Below are 14,171 nucleotides of genomic sequence, written 5' to 3' on the forward strand. Positions count from 1 at the left end.
GACGTGTGGCGTCATGACGTAAGCTCTCTGAGAAAGCCACGCCTCGGACCTTTAACACAGGGAGGTTTATTGTGTGTAGTTTGTTCACCTGGTGTACCCGGTAGTAAAGGAAAGTGCCACGTTACATTAACGACACATAGGAGTTAAAAAAAAGCTAAATGTTAGCCCTCGATCAGTTCATTAGGAGGGCGTTTCTGTCTCATTAGGACCGGGTTTAGGTTCTGATGATAGTTACTGGTGCTGTCAAGGTCAGTGTTTAAGCCTGACACACACACTATCTCTCTTTATCTATTTCCCTTGACTAAACCCTTCCCTTGTTCAAAAGATATATAATTAAGATGTAATGCTGGGAACAGAAGAGGATTAGGCCCACATGTTGTTTTTTTCCCCTTCAATCCATCCATCCATCCCTCTTCTACCACTTTATCCTCCACATGGGGAAAAAAAGAGAAAAAGGATAAAAAATACCCCCAGAGATTAAGATTATACATATATAATGCTATTATTGGATGAATCTGGCAGTGTGACATGGAGCCCCGGGGGTCCCACACCCCATTTAAGAGACATTGAATGATAAAGCGATAATAAACCAAACAAAGTGATACAGCCACACACACAAAATCCTGATATTCGCATTGTGTTGCAGTGAGGGGAAGAAAAAAAACAATTCCTAACAAGCAGCCCTATATATTCTTGCAAAAAAACAGAAAACCTCTTCAACAGAATGCAGATCCTTGATAATACATGAGGCCTTTATATATGAGTACGATGATGTTTGCCCTGTTTGCCAGTCCTGTAGAATTAGGAGGGTAAAAGAAAAGATGAGTCACATACCTGAAAGATGAAACTGACTTGTCCTCATTCACTGCGAAATGCTGCCTCTTTGTTAGGTAAGGACGTGGAGCTGATGAAGAAATCTCAAGGAGCAAAACAACATTGCAAAATAATGCAGCAGGGGTACACGGTCATAACAAGAGAACACAATCCAACCACTCAGAGGAGCACAGAGGGGGAGAGGACAGAAGGAAACATTTAAAACTCAGAGGAGGACCAACATGTGACTCTGTGATAGAACACAGCAGGAAACCAGCGCTGCCATCTCTCTCTTATGAATTGGGTCCAGTCTGTAAGCATTTCCACTCTCTTTTTTCGGGTCAGCCGTGTGCTTTCGAGTTAGTACGTCAGGATTTTGCTTCTGACTTTTTTGTGCTGTTGCAGGTCAGCAGCCTGGCACAGCTGTGCTCGTGTGTCTTTATATGAGTGAGAGCGTATGACTCCACTCTTTGCTCAGGCTGCCACCACCTCCCAGCACTGTGGGCAGCTGCTGCTGCTGCTGCTGCTGCTGCTGCTGCTGCTGCTGCTGCTGCTGCTGCTGTGGAGTGAGGAGGGCGAGGTGCTCCAGTGCCATCATGCAGCAGTTTTTATGGCCTCTGTGCAGAAGGCCTCGTCTGCCAGAAGAAAATACCAAAAAGGGAACACGGGGCTGAGCAGGAGCCTACATGTCCTGCGCCGTGATAGGGGATCTGTGTGTGTGTGGCTCAGATGGGTGGAACTACCCAAATATTTGCCAGATGAGAGAGACTGCAACTCGTCGAAACACAACCCTAAAGCTCATAGGGAGGACCCTGCTACTCTGGTTACCACAATATATCATTATATATATATATATATATATATATACATATATATAGTTTTCTTAGTAGGGACAACTGAAAAGGTCCTAGTATTGAACCTTGTGGTGTTCCTTTCCTACACCTTTCAATAAGCCCACGTCCTTTCGCCTGAACCACGTCTTTTTTTAGTCCAAGAAGATATTTTTGCCTATGAGACATTTTTTTTTAATCAAATGTACTAATTTGTACAAGTTACTAAAAGTCCATATTGAGCTGCATCGTTGCATTTTGTTAAAGAAACATAGGATTTCTTGTCTTCGGAGCTTGATTCCTATGAATGTGCAGCAGAGATAATTAGAGTTCCCCTTGAAAAAATAAAATACATTCAAATAGCAATGATCAATCATGTATCAAACCCCTTTTTCAATTTAAAACACCAGTAAATAATATTATTATTAATAATAATAATAATAATAATAATAATAATAAACAAACAGGGAGTAAATATGAGTAAATAACAACCCAGAAATATGAAATCTTAATTTTCACAGTTTGTTAAATATATTAATAAAGCAAGGGGATGAATACTTAATACTTATATTTTATATTATTTATTTATTTATTTTAAACAACATACTACACTACACGAGCTTAATCTCTGCAGCTAATACATTTCAGTACAATGAAAACATGTCATTATTTTGCTCTTATTTTGGCTAAAGAAAAAAATGTATTATCTACGCTCCAACCTCGAGCGATGAAGGTGGAGGAGGAGGAGGAGGAGGAAGGACACGGATGATTTGGAGTGAGGTCGTGGTGATAGACATTTGGAACATTCTAAAATACTTTGTCCAGTCACAGTATCTATAAATCCGTGGACGTCATAACTCAAAAGGTACAAAAACAAGACGTTGATTCATCATAAAACCATATGACGTATATAAAGTCCACTCCTCCCATCAAATCCGCAGTAAATCATATTCGTCCACAGAGGGGGAAATAGAGAGTGATGGATGAAGCGAGAGGAGGTGTGACCATCCACAGGGTCTCTTCATCTCTCTCCACCTGAGTGCCAGTTAATCCTGCCCTCATCCCCCCCCCCACGACGACTCCCAGCAGGATACGCTGGCTCCTCCTGAATGGCGAGCTGCATTAACGCGGAGGAACTTTCCCCTGCTGTCTGTTAGTCACTGCTGATTGGAAAATTACAGGCCTGTGGTGAAAACATAGCTCTCCATCTCATCATCAAATCAATTCACAGCCTTTTTCTCTCACGGTCTTCTCTTATCTTCATTTCTTTATCTTCTTTTTTTTTTTTTTTTTTTTAAATCCCAACTCTCCACATACTCAACTTTCACTGCCCCGTTTTTTGACAGCTGAATTGACATGAGAGATGAATAAGAGGAAGCAGAGGGAGGCGAGCGCTCCCTCCTGAGTGGAGCCAGAATGATGTCATGTGGGGCATTTGTCCTCCTGGTGTGGAGGCTTCCCTTCCTCCGCTAATTACCTTGTACAAACTTGAATCTGATATGGCGGATATGAGGCCCAAATACAATTATTGTGGGCTAACAAAGAGATATTGAGATTCAGGGAATGAGGGAGAGGCTGCAAGTGAGATAGAATGGAAGGCAACGCGCACTGCCATGCAAGCACACATGCATACAGTAACCATATGTGCGTGCACACACACACACACACACACACACACACACAAACACAACCACTTGTCCTTCCCCTCCATTCCCTCAGATAGGCTAATGTTATTACTGGGGTAATTATCCTCATTAGTGCCAGCAGCTGTAGAGAGCCCATTGCTTGCTGTTCCAACTCCACCCCAAACCCTTTCTTCTTCCACATCCATTTTGTATTCTCCAGATCTCATTCAAGAGGGCTTTCTGTGCGTCCGTTTGCACGCTATCAAATATCTAATAAGCCAGAGAGCTGCTCCTGTTCTTCTTATCTGTTATCGTTTGTAGACGCTTCGCTATATTGAGCAGCAACTCCAACAACCAGGACCTGAGAGAAATGCTTCTAGTTGAGGGAAATACATGGTGTACATTATTACATGAGGTGCATTATGTTTAGAAATAGTTCACAACATTTTAGGATAAGATAAGTACACACACACACACACACACACCTGTCAGAGAGAGTTTTCATTTTCCCATCTGTTGTTTGCCGGTTTACAGGTTCAGTGATTTGACCAGAAGATGGCACTGTTTAGCCAAATAACCACTTCATACTTCACACAGACTATATTTTAAATCTTTTTGACTATGGAGAGTTTGAGTAGACATTAATCTTGAGGATTTCAGGCAACAAAATAAAAATGCAATCACTATTTCTTGTACTCTGAAGTACTCTCAAATTGAAGTTGCATTAAGAAACAACACAGAAAATAGAAAATAGCATTTAGAGTAGTTAATGGATTGTGCTGCGTGATTAAGCTCCATCATCTGCTTTACATCTGTTATTCAGTGATGAATGAATTGAAGCTCGACTGTAAAAACCAAAAATATAAGGTGCAAACAAATGACAATATTTGTCAGACAAAAAAAATTAATAATAATAATAATAAAAATATTATAATAATTAAATGATTATAATTATTCAGCCCTGGAAAACACACCACAGAAGCGGTAGGAGATTCCAACAAAGCTTCAGTTGTCACATGATCCCAACATCTTCAACCTCGATATAAAAGCTACTAATATACCAAGATATTGAAGCTAGTAAGTGTTTCATATCATATCCTCTCAGGATGTTTGGAAACTTGGTAAAGCTTCTCAACAAAGTGCTTAAACTGCTGTACAACACTCTTAGAAATAAGGGTTCAAACTGGTCCTTCTACAAGGGCTGAACCATTTGCTTCTGAAAAACCCCTTTCCTGAATAAAGGGTTTTAAAAGGGTTCTTGGTTACACTAATGGTTCCAGTATGAACCATTTTGATCCAGAGAACCCTTTAAAACCCCGTTCCTGAATAGGAAAGGGAGCCAAAAATGGTTCTCCTCTGAGGACAAGCTGAAGAACCTTATATGGTTCTACTTAGCACTTTTATTTCTAAGAGTGTAGGTCAGATAAAAGAAAAAACAACAACACACCCTAAAATATAATTACAAAACTGACAATTTCACAACCCATCTGCAATACCATTACGACCCACTAGGGGGCCAGTAACCCAGACTCCACTGGCCTATTATGCTACTGGTTATAACACAACAATCCTGGCGTCTAAGGATTTGAACAGAGCATCTTTCTGTTTTGCCAACCGATCGCGTGACCTCAGCAACCAGACCTGTTGTCTTAAAACAACGACCAAAACAACGCGACACAACAAACAGGTGTTGATCTCTTCGACAAGAAGACGAGGTGATTGGCTGCAATCATCTGCCACAACTCTACTGTCTGTGTGTCACCACTGACCCCATAAACTGCTGACAATCGCTCCTCCCTGTCTGACAGATCGCACCGACTTCTGTTTCAAATTATATTCCCTCTGTTGTAAATTCCTTTTTTAATTCTCCTTATATTATATTCATCCGATTTTCTCTGACTGACCACAGCAAACCCGTAGTATCGTGTCAACGTGACCTGGCAAATAAACCTGATTGTGATTGTGATGTGTTTGTTTAAAACGGCTAAACCATTTATGACCAAGCCACGACTATTACAGGCGTTTTAACAGCTTAAAAGAGAGAGAGAGAGAGCGCCTTGAAGTTTTTTCTTTGACTTTGTTTCGACACGTTTCCCATTCAAAGAGCACCGCTTACTAAACCTAATGCCAAAAAGCACTTTGCCTCGAAGGGCTTCGACACCCTCTGTCCTTAGACCCTCACACAGAGAGGGGGGAAAACTCCACAAAAACACTGCAGGAAGAGCCACAGAGCAGGGATCCGTCTCCCAGGATATACAGAAACATGGTTGAAGAAGTTGTCAAAACCATATCAAGGGCTAATCTTTCTCTTAAAATCCACATTTCCACCTCTCATCTCTTCATATTTCTATTCTTTCCAGGTTCCTCCTGAGTCGGAATCTATTTCACATTGTACAACAATCAAAGATTTGCTGGTATTATCCCATCCTCCGGAGTGCGATGACATTTTCCACACAATGGAAATAAAATGGAGATGAAATTGTTTGCATAATTAAAAAGGTGTGTTTATTTGTACGCAGGCAACCCTGAAAACGAGCGTCTGAACTCGCACGTGTTATGAGATCGACGACTTTACGCGCAGCACCCCTGTCCCACTCTTTGAGATTGCCTCGTGTTTTATTGCCAGAGGCTGGTGGTGACAGTAGGTAAACCCCGCACAGCACTAAGCTCCACATCAGGCGCTAAATGTCATGCATAGCCTGCTTTTATTGGCTGATATGGCCCCGGTTGTGCCCTTCTCCTTTTCCTGGAAGCCATTGTTTAAGAGGCGGTTGTTAATGCTGCTGACCAGATGGGCCCCCTTTTCCACGCAGGTTCTGGCTGAGCGTGTTTACCATGCAGTGGGATGTGGATAACAGGTGCCAATCCAGCCAATCAGAGCGCAGCAGATGCCAGTAAAAACCTTTATGCGGGTTGTTTTATATTAGGAATTATTTAAATACGACTCTTATCTGAGGTTATGAAAGAGTAGCATCCATATCCAGCGCTCTATGAGACACATTTACTAAATTTGATTCATTTATGTCAGAAAAAAAGGAGCTACTATTTCAGGAAACAAATGACTCCATTCAGTTCCTTCCACAAAATCTGGACAGCATTTCCGCAAAATGTTCTCTCATCATCATCCCCTGTGTGTGACAAAATGTCTCCAGCATTAGCTGAGCAAACAGAGAACATTCCTTTCCATTTCCAACGCAGGCCATTCTCGAATTACTGCAATTTGGTATCATGGCAACAGAAAAAAGGTAAGGCCGGGGCCCTGGGATCGGCTGATGAGTCGTCTTTTAAAGCTCTGAATCAATCTGCTGTGCTGGATGACCTGTGCCAGTGTGCATGTATGGATTAGTTTGGCTGCAGCACCTGTCCCTGCTCTGTAAACAGCAGATCAGGTTACCGGCGGCTACACATTCACCTGGATGACACCGAATTCTGCGATTGACAATCCAACAGCTTTTGTTCCCTGCTGCCCTTTAAAGAGCGAAGGTTGATTTCATTACTGAGTAACAATATGCAATATGTGTTATGTAAAAAAGAAAAGAAAAAAAAGTGGGATTTTTAAAGAAAGGCAAGGTAGAAAAGTGTCACCTCCTTCAGTTATTTATGGATCAACAGTCCACGTGTGCTCCGATCAAGACTTTCTAGCCTCTCTTGTTAAGAATTTTTGATTAAACTTAAGTGTATTTTCTGATTTAAAAATGAATCAGAAATAATAAGGCCTCTCAGCTTTGATTACAGAGTTAAGCTGCCATCATGGGCCCAGAGAGGCACAGATAAGGCTGGGCTTAATGGTCTTTCAAGGACAGCTTGTATGTAACATCAACCCTGAAGCTCAGGGATGAACAGTCTCTCTGAAGTTTGTGCTGAGATTCAAAGATTATCGTTTTTTTTTTTTTTTTTCAAGCCTTTAGCTCTGATTTCCACTAAGTTATCACATAATGTGTATCTGTCTGAAGCAGTGTGATATTCTGAAGGTGAAGTGGGACATCAACTGACAATCTTTTAGTCTCATAAGAGGCTGATTTCTCCTCTTAGTTTAAGGGGAATATCAGGAAAATCCCTTAAGAATCATAGAAATGCTCCTTAGCTAACAGTAAATCAATGTTCTTGCATAACTGTTATTGTGGTTATTTCACTCACGCTGTTGCAGGAAGCCGGCGAATCAGCGACTTTGTCACCACAGAGGAGAGAGTTGGAATAGAAGTTGACCTGTTTCCATTTTTTTGGCCTGTTTTTGGGACAAAAACGCAAAAAAAACCGTTACTTTAAATATGTTTTATATCGTTCAAATTTCAAATTTAACATGCAAGATCTGGTATTTGTAAATTTGTAAAAAAAAAGGTTTAGTTTTGGTAACACTTTACAATTTAACGTTAGTTAGTACATTATTAAGCATTAATTAACTGTTTAATAATATATTAACAATCACAATCCCTCACACACTTGCTGAACTCTGCCCAACTGTGAATTGTGGGTAAAATCGGGCAACAAATACCTTGTAATGTGTCCCCAACTTTAGATTCTCACACACTGGACCTTTAAAGGCGCCATATGTAAGAATGTGGCCAAAAACGGTTACTACACTCAAATTCAAAATACAGAGCTCAGACTTAACTGGCAACCCGTGGTTTTGCTCGGCAGCTGAGAATCTATTGACTGCAATGATTTGTAGACGGCTGTAGGTGGCGCCACATGCTAAAACATGATTTGCGGTCCGCTAAATATTTTTTTTTATAATGCGAATATTTTGTCTGTACTGTTGTTGTTGGTGAGTTCAGTTTGTTATATGAACATTATTCCTGAGTCTCTGTGACATATTAGGAGGATTTTACGGCCAGTTGATTTAGATTTATTACATAATGCACCTTTAACTTTTAGCTTGAACACTTGTTTCACTCCAGCTGGAGGAAAATCCCGCTCAAATCAGACCTTATGGGCCACCGGTGCGTACGGCCCGACTATAGTCACTGTCAACTCCATTATTACCCTGATGATGAAATGATTAGCTAGCAACCTTTACGCTACCTACGACGCTGCACGGGTGATGGATGGGTTAAGTGATAGACTCAGGCGGTCGGTTTTGGGAGGCTTTGTCCTGGATCTCTGACACCTTCTATCTTGTGATCCACACAGTCGTCCCCCACCCAAATCCACCCCTGTTACCCCCACCAGCTGCTTCTGACCCCTCATCTTAGCCCTGCCTCTGCTTGCCATGTGCTGGGAGTCAAAAGGTTCCCACCTATCGCTCATCAAAATGGAACCCCACCATCTCCTGCCCCGCGCACTAAATCACAATCAATTGCTCGGCAGACAGAGATGGATTGGAATGTCCACGACCCTGTACCTTTCAGGGGAAAGAGGCGGGGGGGGGGAGGGGGCTCGCCCTCCAAAGAGCTGCTGTCACTGACAAATAATAGTAGTGATTCTAGGGGGATTGAACAGGTCAAGTCTGCTGCCCCCCGGTAGGAAGTTGTCACAAAAGCATCGCAGGGAAATTCCTTTCTCTTTAGGAACAACGGTCAAGATGTCGAAACAGCGCGTCTGACAGAAGCGCGTGTGACAGAACGCTCCACTTTGATGCTTAAAAAAAAGAGTTTATAATGAAATATAAATGTAATCCCCTGCACATAAGTGCATCAGTGGTGTGGGTGAACTATTCTGATGAGGCTAAACTGGTGGATCTACTGAGGGATATCAATGTGTTGCTCATCAATACACCAATAATACACCAATCAGGCCTCTTACATGCTACTTTTTTTTACATCTTAAAAGTCCAGTTTGTAACATTTACCAGTGTATACTGTGTTTTCATGAGAGTATAATGTTTTCAGAGACTTAGAATTTAGAGTTTCACACTTTAAAGCGGAAGGAAATATAAATAATTCTAAAAAATTCTTTCGTATCTGGAATAATATCAGAAATAACAGATCCACCGCGATAGTAAAAAACATTTACTAGTTTTGATGCTGCAGCCGATCGATGAATCTAATCATAAAACAGTTTATTGGCCACTACAGATCCAATAGTCTGAAGGTTCTTTCCAAGATTTAATTTTGATGTGCATGAAAACAAATGTACCGTGTAGTATTTCATCATTGCATTTCCGATTTGTTTGATTTAATCCAGTGGAAAGTTGTCTCTGTACTGGTCCTTACATGTATCACTGTGTTGAAACGTTAAGGGAATATGAATGCTGTAAGTGGTGTCCATTTTTAAGGTTTCAAAGCTGTGTTGGTGACTGTAAAAAAACCGATGAATCAAACCATCAGATGACACATTGAGCCACGCACTTTTCTATAAATGTATAAAAAGTTAAAAGCGAACGCTGTATCACTGAGCTGTCTTACCACTGGCGCAGCTTCCTCCCTCTGTCTGCACTCAAAAATAATCCAGTGTTGACATTCTGCCACGCGTCGTCATGTGTATCTCAAGAGTCGCTGCTTAGTGCCTCCTGATTTACTCCACAACAGACTGAGTGATTGCATCATTCACATGAATCGCCCCACGGCCGACAAATATCATTCAAATATGGAAAAAGTCTCCCCGGTGCCATAACATGATGATGGGGAGTGAAAGATCTTATTCTGTATTCAAAGCCAAAGGCTCAAGGAGGATCATTCACATGTAGATGTGTGTCCTTCTGGAAGTACCTCAGCTATACAATTTCCATTTAGATGTGGTGTATACACAAATAAAGAAAGGACATTGGGTTCTTCATTTGATTAACTAATCACAGTCTTTGTAATTCCACTCTGAGACCTTGAAGGGCAATGGCGCTCTGTGCACTCTGATTAGCCTATTGCTGCCGCGACGGCAAATCAGTTCAAGTAACTCGTAGCTCCGTACACTACACAGTGGCTGTGATTAAACAAGCGATTAAGACATAGAGAGTTTCTGTCTCTTTAATCCCTTTTCCCATTGTCTAAATAGATAGCCACAGCATATTCCCTGATCAGCAATAACTGAACACCACAAGCATTGGAGTGGGAGGTGATTAGGGTCTTAAAGCTCCCTGGAGTGTGGCTGCAGGTTGTTTGTGATTAGCTCAAATTTAAAGCTACATTCTGTTCTTATTGCCTCTTGTTGGAGCGGGGAATTCATTATCTGATGTTTGAGCTGGAGGGGAAAAAAAGAGACACACACTCTCATGCCCCAGAACAGATCTTTAAAGTGAGAATGGAATTATGAGGCAGCTGCCGGTTTGTCAACATGTTGACAAAAACCAAACAAAACCCTCCTCAGCGTCACGACTCCAGCCCTCAAAGCGCTTTAACCCTTTTGCCACTTCTCCGCGAGGCCTCTTCATGCTCGTGCTTTCCGCGTGTGTCATCTGAAGGCTGCATAGAAACTCTGCGGCTCTTCTCCGTGACTGATCTCTTTTGATAAAGCTCATTATGCAAACTATTCCCAACTCCTGCTGCATAATTAGTGCTTAATTAATTTGAGTGAAATCTTTCATCTGTCTGTGTCCAGCCAGCTCCTTCCTTCCATTTACAACATGATATTAATTTTGGAGGGGGGAACGGTCGCCCGGCTGATGAAAAGGCTGATATCATTAATCAAGTATCCTTTTTCTTGCTTTTCTGCAGGAATAATAATAAGGGTGATGAGCAGAGTCTGATTAACCCTATTATGCTGCCTAATTAGGGTGATCATTTAATAATCAAGGAAGCAGCACAATTACGGGAGAATGCAAATGACAGCGCCTAATGAAGAGTGTGCCAATTCTGGGAATTCTCTGTTTTGAAAAAAAAGTGGCATTCCAAAAATCAAAGGTCAAGAAAAACGGCTCCTCTCTAAATGTACATGCGTTAATGATGCACTTACATAGTTGAGCCCAAAATGGCTCAAATGCTTCGTACATTTCGGAGACTCTCGCACGTCTCTATGGAGAGCAGTGAGAGAATATAGGTTTGAAATAGAAAATAGAAAATCAGCCTCTATTTATATTAACCCATGCATTTTAAATGGAATTATCCATCAAAATACTCATGTATTAAAATAATCTAATATGTTTTTCTCAAGGTTTTCATCTGTAAAACCCCAATTTAACAGCCTATGACTTACTGTGATGGTTAAAAGGCTTGTTGCGGGGAGATTGGCGGCTGTCCGTCCGTCTCCACTCCCCCTACTGTCCGTTAGCTGGAAAACCAGCCTTGCGCGACCCGGGAGTCCTCAGAATCGGGAGGTCTTGCGAAGTTTGGGGCTGAAAAACACAGACGCAACATGTGACCAGCGTTGGACATGGCTCAACCGCTTGTTGAATGCACACTGCCAAGAAATGGGAAGGAAGTAGAAGTAAAAAAGGGATGTCATCATAAAAATATGTATGCGAAAAAGAGACCAGATGGGCTTTAACAGGACAAGGGCATTCACTCAGTAGAGTGCATACCTCCACCAAGGCCAGAATAACTCTTTACATTCTATCAAGTCTTATAGTTAATTCCTGGAAATGTAGCTAAATTGAATGAATGGCCCACATCCTCCATCCCCTCCTTACCAGAGCTAATTGAGCAATTTTTTCCAAAACATATTATGAACTATGTGAAATTTCTTGAGGAAAACAAGTGCACTTTCAACTACATTATGCCTGTGTTTACCATTTCCACGTGTGCATTACAACTTCTCACAGATCACAGTGGATCTAAAAAGGCACAAAACATTCAGTCACAGGCGTCCGGAACTGAAATATAAAGTATTTCACATTATTATTAGAAACGCGATGCTTTTAAAAACACACAATGTGTGTGCTCTACACAATCGGAGGCACTGAGAGGCAGCTGCCACAGTGGTTCAGTACCATGGACAGCGACCGGCGTTGTTAGGAGTGTCCGTTTGCAGGGAGACAAAAATCTACAGACGAAACGTAACACTGTGGATACTAATTAAAAAAAGGAAGAAAAACAAGACAGTCGGACTATTTAACACGCGTTTGCATGAATAAGCGAGATAAGCCGACGAATAGTTTTCAGGCAATAACGACAACGACGACTATTGTGTAAGCTCCGTATGTCAATAGATAAAGGATACGGCTCATTAGGTCTGCACGGTCCATCTTTCATGCTCCTAAATGACACAACTGCTGTCTACAATTTCATCAAGATAATGGTGACCTCATAGATGGGAGTCTATGAGCAATGGGCCCTGATTTCATTTTTCTTACACGAGAGTCATTATCAGTATCATTACAATCTTCAGGGAGCCAATGAGGAGCAGAGGACGGAGGTTTTTTTGTTTTTTTTGTTGTTGTGAGAAATGTACTGAGCCAAATGCCTGTCAGTAAGGCTGCACGGCTGCTCATGCTGCAGCTTGTGTGTATCTATGTGTGCGTGTGTGTGTGCGTGCCTCCTCCACTTCTTTGTATCCTGAGGAGTGTGCATGTGTGTGTGTCCATGAATGTACCTCAATTTACTCCCCTTCACCCCCATAGTGCAGCTGTGCCTCGGAGAACTCTTGTGAAGTAATTGAATGAGCCGGGGCAGGGGGAAACCTGTGGCAGCGAATGTGGTGCCTGCTGGCCTTATTATCTGTAATACAGCAGCCGCTCTGTCTGCGCTTTCTCATCCACTCATGAATACAGAAATGAATGTGCTTGGACTTCAGAGGTGAACGCAGAGAGGGGGGTGGGTGGGGGGGGGGAAACAGGCCAGAGCCTGTTTTAATCAGCTCGCAGATAGAACAATCACTTTATCCACCTCTGCAGCTCAGAGGTGAATTAGTGTTTAACATTCCAGGGCATGCCTCCTGACAGGGGACTCCACCCCAAACAACCAATGGACTGCAAAGATTATTGAGAGACACTCGGATGCTTTTGATGAGTAAATTAGAGGCTAAACGCGTCCCCTGAGGCTGATATGTCTGATATTAGACCTCTTCTAATAAGAGTCACTTTACGGGAAAACAAAACCTGCCGTTAATCCATTTTAATCCGTCGTCTGTGCGCGACATATCATTTGCATTTATTTATTTTTTGGTCAGTCTCATGTGCAGACATGTGGAAAAAGGGACACCTGTCTCATAACTAAAGACATTTCCGCATCAGACTAATGTTCTATACTCTTAGAAATACGGGTTCCAAAAGTGCTCTTTTACAAGGGCTGAGGTTCTACCTGGAACCATTCGTTTTTTAAAGGGTTCTTGGTAACACTAATGGTTCCAGTAAGAACCATTTTGATCCAGAGAACCCTTTAAAACCCCTTTCCTGAATAAAGGGTTTTAAAGGGGTTCTTGGTGGAACCTTTATAAAAAGGTTCTACCTGGAGCCAAAAAACGGTTCTCCTATAAGGACAAGCTGAATAACCTTATATGACTCTACTTAGTACTTTTATTTCTAAGAGTATACATCTTGTTGTGTAATGTACTTACAGATTTGATGATGTCATCAAAAGGCGACGATCTTTGAGTAGAAACTGTCGCTGAAAAAGTGCAAAAAGAGAATGGAATTAAAACAATTCCCATGATGCAACACTGTGTGTTATTGCTTTGATTGAGAGACCCCCTAGCGGCGGAAAAATACATACTATGCCTTTAACTGATAATGTAAATAATTAAAGGGTAAAACTGCTTTTTACTATCGGACAAATAACCTTTACTAATATTCAGCTAAAGTAGATTTGTGTCCAATTTAAGAATCACTTAACCACTCTGTGTAGTTTAAAGAGATATAAGAAGGTGTGGAAATTACATTATTAATTAAGATGTTAAAATACATGTATAATTTTGGATAAATAAATGAATATACATTTAATGTCTTAAAGGCGCTCAAATTCAAAATACCCAAGGTCTTTTAGGTTTCGTTTTCCCCGCCATTGTAGCTCTGACGTAGCAGCTGAGACTCTACTACGACTGCAATGACTGGAAGACGGTGGTAGGTGGCGCCACATGCCAAAACATGATTTCAAAACAT

This window comes from Microchirus variegatus (assembly GCF_963457635.1).
Source record: "Microchirus variegatus genome assembly, chromosome: 21".
NCBI lineage: Eukaryota > Metazoa > Chordata > Actinopteri > Pleuronectiformes > Soleidae > Microchirus > Microchirus variegatus.